This window comes from Mus musculus, chromosome 6, assembly GCF_000001635.26.
Source record: "Mus musculus strain C57BL/6J chromosome 6, GRCm38.p6 C57BL/6J".
Lineage (NCBI taxonomy): Eukaryota > Metazoa > Chordata > Mammalia > Rodentia > Muridae > Mus > Mus musculus.
Window position 1 is genome coordinate 145,363,927 of NC_000072.6, and position 16,552 is coordinate 145,380,478.

The 16,552-nt window shown below is 48.7% G+C and overlaps 1 long non-coding RNA gene and 1 pseudogene across 3 annotated transcripts; one reads left to right on the plus strand and one right to left on the minus strand.

Annotated features, from left to right (window-relative positions):
- Positions 1 to 1,249: 1,249 nt before the first annotated feature.
- Positions 1,250 to 15,505, minus strand: LOC105247329. 3 transcript variants are annotated; one of them, XR_001785413.2, is made up of 5 exons: positions 15,243 to 15,505; positions 12,551 to 12,697; positions 10,990 to 11,184; positions 8,950 to 9,083; positions 1,250 to 2,898 (listed from the first exon to the last, which is right to left on the minus strand). It is a non-coding gene; the product is annotated as an uncharacterized LOC105247329 (long non-coding RNA). The 3 variants fall into 3 exon arrangements; XR_001785414.2 differs by lacking the exon at positions 8,950 to 9,083; XR_001785415.2 differs by lacking the exons at positions 1,250 to 2,898; positions 8,950 to 9,083 and adding an exon at positions 7,074 to 7,451.
- Gm23498 lies at positions 2,932 to 3,018 on the plus strand (annotated as a pseudogene).
- Positions 15,506 to 16,552: the final 1,047 nt, after the last annotated feature.

Consider the following 16,552-nt stretch of genomic DNA (forward strand, 5'->3'; position numbering starts at 1 on the left):
AGCTGATGTTTTCATTAGCATTGCAAGGTCTGGGCCAGCACAAGCGTCTGCACTCTGTGGTCTGGCCACACACGCCTGGCCTCTTCATTCTCTTTCAAATCACGGGGCCGAATGGAAGAAATAAACCTGTTGGTTATATTCTGGAGTTCACTTCTAGGCTTGGTCACACCTTGCTCTTACACCTCTCATTATGGCCCAAGAACTCAGTGGAGCTTCTTCAGCAAGGTCTCTCTCACAGTCAGCCTGTGACAGAGAAGAGCTTCCTGCTCTTAGCCATTAATTCACAGAGGACCAGGTGGGCTCAGATCCAACGGGGCATGGGTTCTGTGGATAGGATCTCTTTTAAAAAGATGGCGACAGTTTTCTTTCATCCTTTAAAAAGGGTTTTAGTGTGTGTGTGTGTGTGTGTGTGTGTGTGTGTGTGTGTGTGTGTGTGTGTTTGTGTTCAGATGCTAGTGGAGGCCAGAAGAAGGTGTCAGATCCCTTGAAGTTGGAGTCACAGGAGCCCGTGCGCTGCCTGAAGTGGTTGCTGACATCTGGTAGTGCAGGATCTTGCCACTGCTGAGCCATCTCTCCAGCTCTCACCCCAAAGTGGGGGAGAGATGTGAGCCTGCCACCCATTGACTAATGAGGCGTGCACATGCTGTTCTGTGGTCGGCTTAGTGATAGTTTGCCAACGCCGCACACTGGAGCGTTCTGGCAGGGAAGGCTCCTGCTCCTGGCGTTTCCGAGAACACTGTGGCCTCCATGGTCTTCAAGGCCTTGTCCCCTCACCTGGAGAGGCCTAGGTTCTGCAGATTTTGTAAGTGTATATTGGAGAGTCTAGTTATGTCTTGGTCCCTGTAATTAAGCCACTTTTTTTCCACAGTACCAACAACAATTAGCTTTAAATGGTTTAATGTCTTGCCCTTCCCATTTAAGTGGTTAGTCCACTCCGGTTACCCCAGGCTTCTCATAAGAACTCTCCACTGTGTAGACACAACAGTGCGGAGGGACACTCTCTTCCAGTTCTAAATCACTGTCAGTCATGTTCCTGAGTGAGGCAGCTATGTGAGAAGGTATTTCTTGGGGGAGGCTGAGAGGTCCCACAATGGCTGTCTACACTCCAGGAAGCCCCCAGAGATGCACATAGCATGGCTTAGTCCAAGAACCAGTGATGTTATAAGGGTCTGTTGTTCACCAAAGAATGATACCCCAGACTCAAATAGTATGCAAAAGCAAGGAAAATTTTATTCTGCAGAAGACCAGCATGCGGGGGTCCTGTATTCCAAGATGGAGAGACAACCAAATGAGCTCACAGGTTGGACTGAAAGCACATTAGGGGATTCTGGGGTAGGTGGCCTTTATCTTACTCCATCTCTAAGGGCATTCCATTAAAAGGGCATGGGAGCTGAAACCTGTTACCAGGAAGGTCTGGAAACTTGTTGGCCTTATTGTCCTTGCTTTAGGCTAGATGGCTGGGCGCCTTCTAGTTTCCAACTAGGTGCCTGAAGCCTGGAATTTTAGCTGATGTGCCTGGACTTGCCCAGTTCTTAGGTCTAATCTCCTAGACTGCCAATTTGAAACCTGTCACAGAGTCAGCTTAGGCAATGTAATGGTGTATTTCGAAGGCCAAGCTGAGAGCCTACGTACCCAGTGGTCACTGGTGGGAATCCTAAGAGTCTAGGGGCAGAGGTTCTGATGGCCGAGCAACAGGAAAACGGCATTACTCCATATTATTATGCTCACATTGTCTTAAGGATCTCCCATCCCCAGAATGCTTTCAGATCTCTCTCCCTGACAGTGCCCCAATGCTCTGGGTCCCTAGCTGAGGGACTCTGTTCTCAGTCCAGTTTGGTGACCACAGTGCTCACCTCTCTTATTTTCTCAATAACAAGCTATATCTACCTGTTTCTTTGCACATACTTTTAAAAAATACAACCTTAAAATATCTTGTCTATTTTAATGAGAACATGCCCTGGCTAGGTTTTTTTCAACCTGATGTGGAGTCGAGCTATAGTCATTTGAGAAAAGGAAATCTCAGCAAAGATATGTCCTCACCAGGTTGGCCTTTGGGCAAGCTTGTGCTTCATTCTCTTGATTAATGATTTATGTGAGAGGGTTCAGCCCACTGTGGGTCCAGCAATCCCTGGGAGGTTGCCCTGGGTGGTAGCAGAAAGCAGGCTGAGCAAGCTAACAAGCAGCATCCCTCTGTGGCCCCTGATTCGTTCCTGCCTTGAGCCCCCGGCCCACTTCTTCAGTCATCTATGATCACTGTGACCGGTGTTTCTGAGTTAAGACAGTCGCAGGATAATCCTAGGTTTCAGTCTGACGTCATCACACATGCAGCACGCATGCTCCCCTCGTATCCACGCCCCCTTCACCGCCTTCCTTCCTCTGCAAATTGTCCCTTCTACTCCCGTGTCTTATGGCTTGTTTTCTAATGCATGCTGGATATGGCGTAAAGCTACTTAAGTAGTAGAAATAGATTTCTCTTCATAAAGGGCACTTTCCCTATTCCGGGAAGATGATGGAGGGCTTTCCCCTTCGGGAATTGCATTAGCAGAAGGCAGTTGTAGGTTGTTTCTGTTCCCTTCTGGCTTCAGGTTTGTTGAGAGCGCCATGCTCCCTCCATCCATCTTTGCGATCTAAGCACTTCAGGACTGTCACACTCTTTGCTCTTTTGTCCAACCTCCGGTCCCAGCTGCGCCCACTGCTCAGGACGTAACGGAAGTCTTCTGGATAGAAGGTTGTGTTCTTGGCAGAGCCTCTGGATTGCGACACATGACTCCTGCTCATTGGCTACTATGAGATCTGCTTCCTTCAGAACAATCTCCCATGGCAAGCTTAGTCATTACAGATCTAAAACAACCGGCGGGGCTGGAGAAGAACAGGGTCTGTTACACTCCGCGGCATTCACTAAGAAAAAAAAAAGATGTTCTGTGTCACATGTGTGCCAAGGTGGCAGAGAGGAGAGAGGCCATGTCTACACTCAGTGTTCTGACCTGTGAATGTCTGAATGATTACTCTCCAAATACCACCCCCCAAAAGCAAGCCTGAGGTGACCGCCAGTCTGATACCATGAAGGCCCCAATGGCTCCCAGGACCAGGGGCCAAACTAGAGACTAGAAGAACCCTGCCTGGGGCTGAGGGATGCTGGCAGGAGTGAGCCTGAGACAGACAACCCTGGAATGGGACCACTGGGGGATGGGGGTGGGGCAAGGAGAGCACCCAAGCCTGAGATGGCTAACTGTCTGGTACCACACAGGCCTGGGGGTGCAGACCATACCTGAGAAGACCCCTGCCAGGTCCCATAATGCACCAGTGGAGCATAGCACTCCTGAGTCCACTGCCGAGATGACCCCAGGCACTTGGAGAGCTTGGGCACCACTAAGAGGAGCAAGTAGGTGGTGGAGAGATGGAAGAGAGAGAGAAACAGGGCATGGGCACAATGAAGAGAGGCAGAACTGGAGACTCCAGGGTATCGAGGAACAGCCGGACGTGAGTAGCTGGTGATGTCACCTGGGACCATGGTGGGGCCCTGGCCTGTGCTGTCATTGGGAGTCATGTCTGGGTCTGTGGCCCTGCAGCAGCAGGGGTGTGTTACCACCACAGTTCCAGTAGATGTCCCTGGTCTGGGGTGCTGCATGGGGACTTGATGTCTGAGGGCTTTGCAGCACTGGCCCCACCCTCACCTGGATGGTGTGGGAGAGCTGGTCCTGGGGGCACTGGATCAGGAAAGCTGTCCCCACCCCTAGCCAGCTGCAGTGCTCAGGACGGAGGGGCCCACACATAGTAGAAGTTGTGGGTGAGATGGCCCTACCAGTTGTCCCACATGAGGAGAGATAACTTCCTCACCCCTTCCCTCTCACCACCTGAAGCAGGCAGAGACCTGGCCCCTGCCTCTTGTCTGATATGCAGTGGTCTGTGGGAGGGAGACATTTATCTCCCTGCCCTTGCTTTACCCTCACCACCAGTGGCGGGCTGGAGTGTTGGCCCTAACGGGGGTCATGATAGCAGGAGAGCTGTCCCTGTCCCTCACCTGCTGCAGGACTCAGGAGAGTTGGCCCTAGATGTGGGGGTTGTGGGTGTGTAGAGAGCCAGCCCTGTATCCTATTTGCTGGGCATTGGTGGTGCAGATGAGGGAGTGATGCCTTCCTCCCCTCCCTCGTCCCTTGTCACTTACTGCAGGCAGGAGAGCTGGCCCTTAGGCCATCAGGGTGGAAGAACAGGACATGTCCCTCAGTGGCTGCAACGCTCAGGAGAGTGAGCCCTGCACCTTGCCTGGGCAGCAGGGCACAGCTGGCCTGGTTGTGGGGTTGCTGGCCCTGATGGCATGAGAGTGGGAGAGCTGGTGGGCTTGACCAGCTCAGAACCTCTCAGGCCCGGATCCAGGGCTTTGAGTTAGCTCACCCCAACATCTATCCCATTGATGAACTACTGGAGCACATGAAGGGCCAGACCTACAGATCCAAAACACAGATCTCTATGACTCAGGGCAACAACAGGATACCCAAGAGGTTCCAGTGAGGATCCAGTATCTACAGAGTAGCAGAAGCCGGGGGCCTCGTCCGTAGCAGACCAACAAGCCATGGCAATGGACATTGGCAAGCAGAGAAGTGAGGACAAAAGGGTGCACTGTGGGACACACTGTGACACACTGCAGCTCCCACAACCAGTTTTTTTTTTTCTGTTGGGGGGAGGTTGCAAGGATGGAGGGTGGATATGGGGGAGGGAGGACATGATTGGGGTACATGATGTCAAATTCACAAAAAAAAAAACCAATGAAAGTTAACAAGAAAAGAACCACAAAGGTTTTCAAGAATTGATCTACTCTTTATCCTTTAGTTTATAGTGAGCTCTGCGGCCCATCATGGACTTCCATATCATAACCTTACGCAGGATCCACCGAATTATTTTTAGTTCTTATGAAAGCCGTGTGTATAAGATACTGTCCTGTTTGGGAGGTGAAGGTGGTTCTTAGGACCCCTGGCCCAACATCATCCTGTCTGTGAGCAAGCGTGTCAGCATCTCGCTGTGGAGTGAACTGCCCTGACTCGAAAACATGTCCTACTCCTTCCGAAGCCGCCACTTCACTCTATCTTTGATGCATTGCTATTCGTAGGGGCACTTCACATACTCTCTGTGTGAGAGCTCACTACACCTCCTTCTGTAGGGAGCAGTCTACACTATACACTGCCGATGGTTTGTTTGTTCTGGGTTAGTCTCTAATCTAGGATGCTGGGGAGGAATGTGAGGCTCTGTGGGTTTGGCATATGCTAGCCTCCCCCGCTACCCAGAGGGCAAATGAACAGCAATGTGTGCATCTGAGAGCTAAGGCTGACCACCTGCCCAGAGGGACAAGGCTAGACTTTAGAATGACTGGCTGCCTTTGTTCCCCCTCCCTATACAACCTGCTGGCTAAAGGTAAGAGTCAGAGTTTTAGAGTCTGAGTTGTCTGTTGTCTCCCATTGACAGCTCACTGAATAAAACAGCCGGGTTTGCCCACATGTCAGGTGGGACAGATCTGGTTTCACTCGCTACAAGGTGATTCAGAATTTTAAAAAAATGTTCTGTGGTTAAGTCAATCTAAGAAACGCTTCAGGCCTCCCCTCCACTGAAAGGCTGGGACTGCCAACAGCCTGTTAGAAGCCATGAAGCTAAGACTTGTTTAGTACCATGTTCCCAAATGCTCTTGCCCTCAGGACTTTCCCTCATTTCAGCAAGTACAATCTACCAGTCCAGCTGACAGTCAGAATCGCATGGGGCACACTTCACACAGAACAGCCTGCCCCCTGCCCCATCCCTGGACTCTGCTGTGTTACGCCCCCTGCCCCCAGCGCCCCCCGGACTCTGCTGTTCATGACCTTGTACAAGGTCACCTCTGCGTTATTTAAGAGTGGCTCCCCAGAGCATTTCTCAAGAGACAGCAGAGCTGGGTCTTATTAATTACATTGTTTCCTGTGGAAGAGACACACACTTAAAAGTGATAAACATAACGGACAGCAACAGCATAATGAAGTGTATTTTTATGTCAAGTGTGTTCCCTCCTCCAAGCTGTAAAGAGAGCTAGCTGCTCCCTGCAGTGATACTTGGTGGCTGGCATTCAGAATGCTACCTTGGTGGCAGTTTGCACTGAACAGAAGACAGAAGACAGGAAAGTCCACAGCCAAGAAACTTGAAACCTATCTAACTACTGGAGTCAGAAGAAATGTCCCCACTGTGCCCCACACCCCTACCCTGATGTCTTTACACACAGTAAGAGTTAAGAAAAGAAATCCTGTTTAAAAAAATACATATCTTCAGGGGATGTATGGATGTGTGTGCTGTTTTACATGTGATTTTGAGGCAGGGTCTTTTTATGTAGCTCAGGCTATTCTCAAGGTCACTAGTAGCCCAGGCTAGTGCAAACTAGAGTTCTTAGATGAGAGCAATACCCTGTTTAGGATTCTCTGAGGCTGATTGACTTCTGTGATCTTGGACAGGAGAGGTGTAGGTTGGAAGCCTAATTAGTCCAGGCTGTTTTTAGCTCTCATGAGAGCCATTTCTGGATCACCTCTGTGCCAGGCCTAACACACGCCCTGTGACTGACTACTCGGTAAGTAAGCTTTCTGGAATGTACACACAGACCAGCTATGTTCCACCAACCCAAAGGCTAACATGTCACTATGTCACTAGGCAGCATCAAGGCCTGCAGCAGAGATTGCTCCTTTCTTGTAACCAACCTGCCTGCCTGAGCCCTCCATTTGGGCTTTGGGGTCACTGGACCGTTCTGTTTGTTCTTCCCAGCACATGGACTAAATCTCCTCACTGTTTGTCCCTATTGCTCCCTCTGACTGATGTGTTGTAGAGGTTCTACTATGTGGAAGATGGCACAGCCCGGGGTGTTGGGTTTATAAATGCTAAGTGGAGATTTTTCTGGATTCTAGCCAAGGACAAAAGTCAGAAGTGGTCACTTTGTACCTTTTCCCCCTACAACTGTCTGACTCAGTTTTTATCTCCTGCTCTTGTCACGCTTTTGGTCTGTCTGTTCCCTCTCTATCTGAGGTTACACAAAGCACCCAGGAACCACTTTGCAAGAAGGACATGTTCTGGACTGGTGGCTCTGCCTTCCTCTGAACCCTTTACTCTGCCTCAGACCCTTGCTGACTCTGAGCTATCTCACTCCTCTTCTGTGAGCCATCTCATTCTTCTCTGTGTGGAAGCACCAAGATCACCGTTCTACACCCGAGGTCAGCCTAGCTTCTAGAAGTCCCAGACACAGAGCACCCCTAGGTGAGGGCAATAGCTGCAGGGATGGCTGAGAGCTCACATCATGGTGGCAGGGATGGCTGAGAACTCACATCACAGAGGCAGGGACAGCTGAGAGCTTACATCATGGTGGCAGGGATGGCTGAGAGCTCACATCACGGAGGCAGGGATGGCTGAGAGCTCTCTTCTTGATCCATAAGTAGGAGGTAGAGACAGGCACACTGGGAATGGTATGAGTCTTTTGAGACCTCAAAGCCTGCCCCTAAGAGTGATACCCAGTCCTTCAACAATGATGCCATACTTCCTAATCCTTTCAAACAGTTGCACTAATTGGGGACCAAGTAACTATCTGAGTCTATGGGGCCATTCTCATTCAAACCACCACACCTAGCATCCTCTTGGCTCTCAGATTAAACCTCATCATACTGTTATAATTTTAAATTGCATTTTGTGTGTGTGTGTGTGTGTGCGTGTGCGTGTGCTTGGTTAGGGTTAGGGTTAGGGTTAGGGTTAGGGTTAGGGTTAGATGTGCCTAGGCTAGATGTGGAGATTAGAGGATAATTTGTGAGAGTCAGGTCTCTCTCCAGGGAACCCAGTCATCAGGCTTGGAAACAGGCCTTCCTTTATCTGGTGAGTCATCTTCCACTTTGAATATATTAACGCAGACCACATCAGATAGCATATGAAACCTATCATGGTCTCCCTGTTTTGCTATAGCCCATCTACCCGACTTCCCCACAATTTTGTTTGGTTAATGTATTGATTTATTACTATCTTTTGTTTCATGGCTATAAAAGTTCACTTTGGCTCAGAATATACTATCTTTCATTTATTTGGAACTGTACTTTTAGTCACACTAGACTTATAAAGTCTGATGAAGAATTCTAAGATAAAAATGCAATCGTGTAGCTAAGTCATAATGTCAGCATTCTTTTAAAAGAGTTTGAAATGACACATGCGTGTGTGTGTGTGTGAGAGAGAGGGAGAGAGAGAGAGAGAGAGAGAGAGAGAGAGAGAGAGAGAGAGAGAGAGAGAGAGAGAGAGAGAGAGAGAGAGAACTGACTACAGCTACCAGCAGAGGCCAGCAGAGGGTTAGAGGGTTATTCTCTTGGAGCTGGAGTTGATAGCAGCTGTGAGCCCTGTGAATGGGGCATGGCTGCTGGGAACCAAACTCTAGTTCTCCACAGGAGGAGGGCACACTTTTAGTAGGTGTGCCGGCTGCCTTTCCAGTCCCAGCTGTCAACAGCTTACTCTGTTGTTTTTAACCTGAATGATAAAGCTGAGTCCACTTCCTGTCTCTTCTCCTTCTTTCTCTTCTTCCTCTTCCCCAGAGTCAACACTGTATTGAGCTTGTTTATATTTCTTCTAACCCATAGCTTACAAGTCAATAATAAGTAGTTGTATTTTATGTACCTGGAAGTAGCATTATGCGTACCTGCCCTTCACTGCCCTAGCTACTTAACAGTTGCTGTGTGTAAGTCTGGTTCAGTTGCTTCAGTGACAATATTGCCTCCTCGAACATTCTACGCTGTGCTCATATGTTGCCCGTCAGTGGCAAATGAAGCTGCTTTTATTATTTATTTCTCCATATCTATTCAAAATATAATAAGCTAGTACTGGGGCTTAGATCTGGAAGGAGCTAAGTTGACACAACGTTTTGAAATGTCTTCGCATTCCCTACTTTTCTCTTAAATGTTTAACCTTGGCATGATCACATACCAGACACAGGAAGCCTGAGTGCAGACGACCAAGTGAAAGAGAGCATTTCAACATGGCTTCTCTCGGGCTCTCCACTCCTTCCCGCGCCGTTAGGTCAAGAGAAGCATCATCAGGTTCATCACTATTTCCAGGTGCTAGGAAAATTTTAAATGTTGCATTGAAATATGCATTTTTATAATACTTTCTTGGGCCCACATCACAAAATGTCAGCATAATAGAGATGTTTTAACAGCCCAGAAGTAGTGTTTTTCTCGCACACACAAGGCCCTGGGTTCAACCACTAAGAAAATAAAACCAACCAAAAAACAAGCACAGTGCTTGACTCTTTCCGTCCTTTGGATTTTGTTGTTTAACGCTGGTGTCGTTCCACCATTGCTGATTCTCATGGTGGAACAGCCCACTATCAACTCTCCTGTGCTTAAACGAATGTTCTCTACTCTGCAGAAAGCAAGTCTCAGGTGCAGAGAGGCACATCTGTATGTGTACATGTGCATACACACACACACACACACACACACACACACACTCTCTCTCTCTCTCTCTCACATACACACTCGTTCATACAGGCTCACATTCACACATACACACTCACATACACACACACTCATACAGTCACACATGCACACACACAGTCCCATATATACTCATACACACTCATGCACACTCACATAGACACACACCTCACATACACATACACTCACACAGTTATGCAGTCACACACACACTCACATATATACTCATACCACTCATACACACACAGTCACATACACACACTTACACTCACATACACATACACTCACACATATTCTCACACACAAACACACTCACATACTCTCGAGCATTCACACACTACTTGTCTGTATTGCTGCTCCAACAGGGATGGGAATGAGTCACAGTGATTGATTGGTTTATGGTGGTGATGAGTCACTAGGACCAAACATTCTTCAAAGCTCTTGGCTGATGAGAGATGACATTTTGGAAAATGGGAAGAAGACCATGGTGTCTTACTGTCTCCCCATGGAAGGTGTTTACCAGCTGCCTGGAGGGCTATTTTTATCCCTGCACATCCTGCTCATGAGGCTTCACACACCCACTCGCATGCCACCCCCACGACATGCAGATTCCTGTTATTCATCCTTCAAGTCCACACCAGGAAGCTTTTACTCAAGCATGACTGTGCAGGCTGTCACTGAGCACAGCGCTAGCTTCCATCCTCGGCGCTGCGGTCTCACACTTGGTGATTGATGTGTGCTAGGCACCAGGATTAGTGCTTTCATTTCTTGTTTTCTTTAATCCTCTAGACACCACCCAGGGCAGTGAGTGAGCTCACTGTGCGCTTAGACAGACAGAAAAGGACTCACAAGCCTCCTCATCCTCTCTACTCTGAGGTTCAGTGGGTCCAGATGGCCTCCAAGTATGGCCGAGTGGACCATGCAGGTAACCAGGCCCTGCATGATGCACCCACTCTCCTTGGTATGTTTTGTTTTGGGGTGTGTGTGTGTGTGTGTGTGTGTGTGTGTGTGTGTGTTGTTTGTTTGGATGATAGAGTCTCATTCTGTAAGCCATGCTGGCCTTGACTGGAGATCCTCCTGTCTTGGCCTCCCTACTACTGGAGTGACAGGTGTGGGCCACTAAGCCTCGATTGTCATGTTCAAACTCCTCCACTGTCCCCACACTCTCTTGCTTCCTGCCTTGCTGTCATGGTAACAGAGTGGTTACAGGTAAAGTTGACACCAGAGCAAAGACGTGGAGAGACAGACAGGTTCTAGAGATGCAGGTACCTCATGTTATGAGCAGTCCTTTAGTCTGGGAGCAAGAACTTGGTGACCTCTGGGCACTCCTCTGTGGTTTGTCAGAGTTTTAGAGGAACAGGGCAGGGAGAATGCATACACACACTGTGACTGTGTAAACATATATACACATACTTACATCCATGAGAATTCACCAGATTGACTGACTTGATAGGGCTGGATAGCCCAATGGCTGTCTCTACACTGCAGAGGCTAAGGACCCTAAGCTGGAGGCTTCAGCAGTACTCACCTGCTGTGGAGGGACTAGAAGTTTCCTGGAAGCTGCTTGTCTTTGACTTGTGTTGAAATGCTGAAGAAATGGGTCTGATGTCAGCAGAGGAGACACACTCTGGAGACCAGGTGGGCAGCCCACTGCATCTTGCTTCTGGCTAACAAGCGGTTCTCCTGTGGTAGCTACTGGATACTCTTGGCTCAACTTTTTCATCTGCAAAGTTAGAAAAATATGTTTTCTTAAATCATTGTGAAGACAAAAACATCCATATGGTGTGCTGAATATGCTAGAGGCAAATGCCCCCTCCCCCACTCTCTCATGTCCACCAACCCCCCTACTTGCTTATGCCCACCAAATGTCCCCTCCCCCACTCTCTCATGTCCACTAACATATTGTATCTCTTCCCATTTGTCTCTTTGAAAACACTTGAAGAGGCCAGTTAACTAAAATTTTTAAGCATTTAACTTTGTCATTTATTGGTGATATTTAAATACCCAGAGAATAACATGCACCTTGCAGCTAAGCCAGAGAAATAAATCAAGGCTGGTATGTACAAACCCCATGTAAATTCTCTGTGGGACAGGAGAGTTTTCGTTCACCACGGCTCTCAGGTCACAACCTTAGACCAACGTGGGGTTTATCACTCACGCTTCCCACAGATGGCTCTTATACAATCCCAAGACATACTTCCCTCCAAATTATTACATTGGCATAGCAGAAGATGAACTCAAGTCTGTAGGATCTCAATGGAAAGAACAAATCTCAGAGCCATGGGCTCTGTGTGTTTGGGAACTTGAGAGAACTTTGCTGGTATACAGGGCTCTTGTAGCCAGAATCTAACTCTGGCCTGGAAGAAGAGCATCCAGGCTTGCGACAGACCTTGCCTCTCAGTTTCTTACCTGCACCCTGACATCGAGTCATCAGGGTGTGCCAGCAATCATCTGTCAGACTTTCCTTGGAAGGCCCCTTTTGCAATGTCAGGCCTTGACCAGTGTTAAGTTCTGCCTTGACAGCTGGGAAACCTGGGGGAGCTCCGACTGGCCTAGCTGCAATCCCCCAGCACCCACCCTCCTGCTCTCACACAGAGCCCCCAGCTCCAGCAGACCTCTTCACTGAAAGGACCAGACCTAGCACATGCCTGTCTCTCAGGAGTTACTTAAGCAGAGCAGTCACATACATGGGTAAAGACTGGGCTCAGCTCCCCTTCTCCATACCACGAAGCCGGTCCTCCACAGTTCCCTGTTCCTGAGTCAAGCAGCCATATGGACCCCATAGAGGTGTGATGCATCCTTCCTCCTTGGGCTGTGGGTCCATATGGTAAATTGAGGCTGATCTCATCTGTCTAGCATTCACTTTTCCATGTTCATAAGCCCTCCCCTACAGGGAGGCTATGACCCTTGCACCTGTAGGGAGAGCAGGAGGAGCCATTTGATGCAGAGCTGGCCCACGGGTGCTGCCTAGCAACATCTTCGGGTCTAAGGGAGGAGTCGGGGGTACCACCTCTACAGTGATTCCATTGGAATACATTTAAACATTCCGTTTGAGTCTCCAGATCCTCAGACGTAAGTGCAGTCCTCACCCTTCATCAAGGAGACGTCTCTTTGCAACCGATGGAGACCTTTGCAGAAAACCACACTTATCAAATACAGGAAACAAGAGATCTTGTGGAGCCCAGTCGAAACAGGTATACCAGCAATAAAACTCGTGCATATCAGGGTTGGGGGTACTGCGGAAGAGAGGGGGACAGGCTGTGAGAGACAGGAATGCGGAGTGTGCCCTGAGAATGTCTCTTAGGGATGTCAGAAGCTAAGCCCATGAGAGCTCACGGCATTTTGCTAAACATAACTCACGTGGAATGAGAAAGCGAGCTGTCCTCTAACCTCTTCCGTGGGGTCCAGACACACACACACACACACACACACACACACACACACACACACACGCATAAATACACACACACCCAACCCCCCCATACACACACATGCATACATACACACACACACGCACGCACACACACGCACATGAACACACACACAAAAACACATGAACACACACACACACATACATACACACACCCACATACACACACGCACACACATACACACACATGAATACATAAACACACATGTACACGCATACACACATGCATACATACATACACACACGTACACACACAGGCATCCCACACATATTTTATCACTTTTAATTAAAATTCAATTAATTTCATGTATGTATCTGTGTGTGAGCCTTCTTGTCTGTGTATGCTCTGTGCAAGCAGTGCCCTTGGAGACCGAAAGGCTGCTTCAGGTTCCTCTGGAACTGAGTTAGACTATTGCAAGCTGGATGTGGGTCCTGAGGGGTAAACCTGGCTCCTCTGAGAAAGAAGCAAGTATCTTAACTACTGAGTTATCTCTCCAGCCACCGGGATACATTTAAAAAACACATTAACACTGAAAAATGTGACTGGCCCCCGTATCGGTCCTCTATTGTGGCATGACACAGCAAAGGTCCTCGTACTCTCTGACACCTGATCTCCAGTAGTACCCACCCATTGACAGTAGTGATGATGCCCCAACAGATAGATTTTAGAGCATCGCTTGGTGTGGAGCCTACAGCAAACGCCAGCGTGGCACGGAGCTGGGAACCACTTCTGTCTCCTGGACTCTGCTGGAATGTGTTTGGTATAGCCACCATGGACTGAGTTCTGGCTGTAGGGCACTATGGTAAGGGTTTCCCTTGTTTTCATTTATTGAATCTTCACAGTGTTCTAAGCAGCTTGGGAGGAGAAACAGTGTACTTAGCTCACACATCCAGGTCATGGTGTACTACTGAGTGAAGTCAGGACAGAAACTCAGGCAGGAATCTGGAGGCAGAAATGGAAGCAGAGACCATGGAGAAAGGAAGATGGCGTCGGACGTGAATCAGCATAACTATGAGCAGCCACAGGTAGTTATGATATCATAAAGGTTAGAATATTGGAATAATTTGTCTAATCTAGGTGAGCAGCTTTTATCATTATCCAAGTATTGTATAGGCATCTTGTGTATTGAGAATTTATTGATATATAAATCTGGTTGGCTAACTATAAGCATTGAGTCTTGTTTTTATCGGGTTACTGGATATTGTGTAATCAAACCTCGAGGATGGCAAATCTATTTAGTTATTGGAATTTGGGACAGAGCCGGAGGGACCCTGCTGGGACATCGTGTTGTGGCCCACCAGTGCCAGAACTAGAGCAGGAACGTGGCCTGGCAGTGCGGAGAGTTGCCGGGTTGAGAGAAGCAGGAGTGCAGTGAGTTGGCGGGTTCATTTTTTTAATATGTCCAGCAACAACTGGCCTGCTCCTGTTGTCTGCCCAGCTAACTTTCTCCTCATATAATCGAGGCCCACCTATCCAAGGATAGCAAGGCTGCAGTAGGCTGGCCTCCTACATCAATTAGCGATTAAGAAAACCTCACAGTACTCAGCCATGAGCCAATCTGATGGAGGTGATGCTGCAGGTGAGGCTCCCTGTCTTGGGTGACTGCAGGACTGTGTCAAGTTGACGGCTAAAGCCAGGCAGACAGGCAAGCTCCACGGCTCCAGGCAGTAGGTAGGGATCACGTGCTGAAGGCCAGGTAATTGTGACCACCTGAGACTGTGCCCGGGTGATCATGGTGTTACACAGACTGGGCTGTAGACCTGGAGCCTGCCGTGGGTCGCCTGGGGGTGGAGGTGGGAGTAGAGGGGAGCTAAGTCTTTGCAGGTTCACCTGGAGGGAACTGATGTGTAGTGGTGAGGAGAGCCTGTGGCTCCTTTGTTACCTCAACAAGAAGCCACCAGAGGACATAACACTGATGCTGTTGGCAGAAGAGACCCAGAAGAATGCTGTCCCAGACCGTGGGTGACTAGCATTAGTTAGTGGGAAGTGGTGTCAGCAGATGTGAGAGGTGGTGCCGGCTCCCTGGACTGACACATTTCTCAGCACAGCCCCGGGAGAGTGATGGCTGGCTTCTGGTCAGAAAGCTCCAGCCTACCCCCAGCCCTCAAACCTGTACAAGGGGAAGGAAGTGGGGTGCAGGTCTGTAAAACTGTCCTGAGATTACAAGTCACCCCCATGGATGGATGGCTATATGCTCACTGAAGGAAGTTTGCCCTGGTGTGGGGAGGAGGACACAGGGAGGGGGCACGGTGGGGGGAGGACAGGAAATTAACGGTGGGGCAGGTTGGGGTGAGAAGAGGAAGCCCGGAGAAAGGACTTGATGGGTTTGGGAGTCCACAGACAATCTCACCTGCCTTCACTCTCTCTGAGGCACACATGGAAAATGCTCTTCAGGAATGCCTGTGTGGTTCTTCAGCTTGTGCGTGGAATGCTGAGGACCCGGGGGCTGGGGCAGCAGGACTGGCAGCTCCGCCCTCTTTAGAAATGCTTTCTTTTCCAGGCAGCCACTGCTCTACTGAGATTTCAGCAGCCAGTGAAAGAAGTGAAAGAAGACTCATTAGCTAGCAGTGAAAGAAGACTCATTAGCTAGCTTCCTATGCAAATACAGAGGTCTGCCTTTGCAAGGGCCTCTGCAGAGCCCACACCTGGCAGATCTCGGGTGTTTCCTTGTGGCTCCGACACGTGTACTCAGACATGTGCAGAGATGGAGTTTCCCCCTGAAAGTCAGTCCCTTGATCTCACAGGATGAAGGCAAACACAGAGAACTCTGCTGGACCAGGGACCAGCACTCAATACAGTGGGTAGGTATATAACTTTTGCTGCCAGACGCTGTCCCCATTTGGAGTAGAAACCACAACCTTTCGCTTTTTGAACGTTCATAATAAAACCTGAAGGATGCAGACAATAAGGCGAAGAAAACAAACGTATCTACAGTCACAGTGGAAAGGTAACTTCCACAAATAACTTTCATTCAGCAAATCTGTTATACTTTTATCTTTGTCTCTTTAATGACCCATTAATCTAAGGCCACAGTGAGGTAGCCGCCATCACTGCAAATCTGAGTAGACAGGAAAGTACACAGATAATAAATATACTCCAAGTACTTTAGAAAGAGATTTATATTTTATGTGTGTGGGCGTTTGCCTGCATGTATGCATGTAACCATGTGAATGCAGAGCCCGAGGATGCAGCAGAAGGTGTCTGATGCCTAGAAACTGAAAGTACAGATAGTTGTGAGCTGCCATGTGGGTGCTAGGAACTGCAACCAGGTCCCTTTGCAAAGACAAATGCTCCCAACCCACTGAACATCTCTCTAGCCTTTCAATTACTTCTGTAAGTTGAATATACTTGAGTGTCTTACATACAACCAAGACTAGACTAGACTGTCTCTCTCCTCTGCCTTTATCTGGACAATGAGGGTATTTGTCCTAAGACCTGGTGCTGGGCTAGGGAGATAGACTAGCCATTTTGTGTGTGTGTGTGTGTGTGTGTGTGTGTGTGTGTGTGTGTGTGTGTGTGTGTGTTTTGTAAGCATAAGGAACTGGGTTTGACTCCCAGAACCCACAGTAAAACTCACAAGCAGGATGTAGTGTTTTCTGCTTTCACAACCTCGAGAGAAGTCTGCACGGATCACAGGAGAAAGAATTCACTCATTAGCAG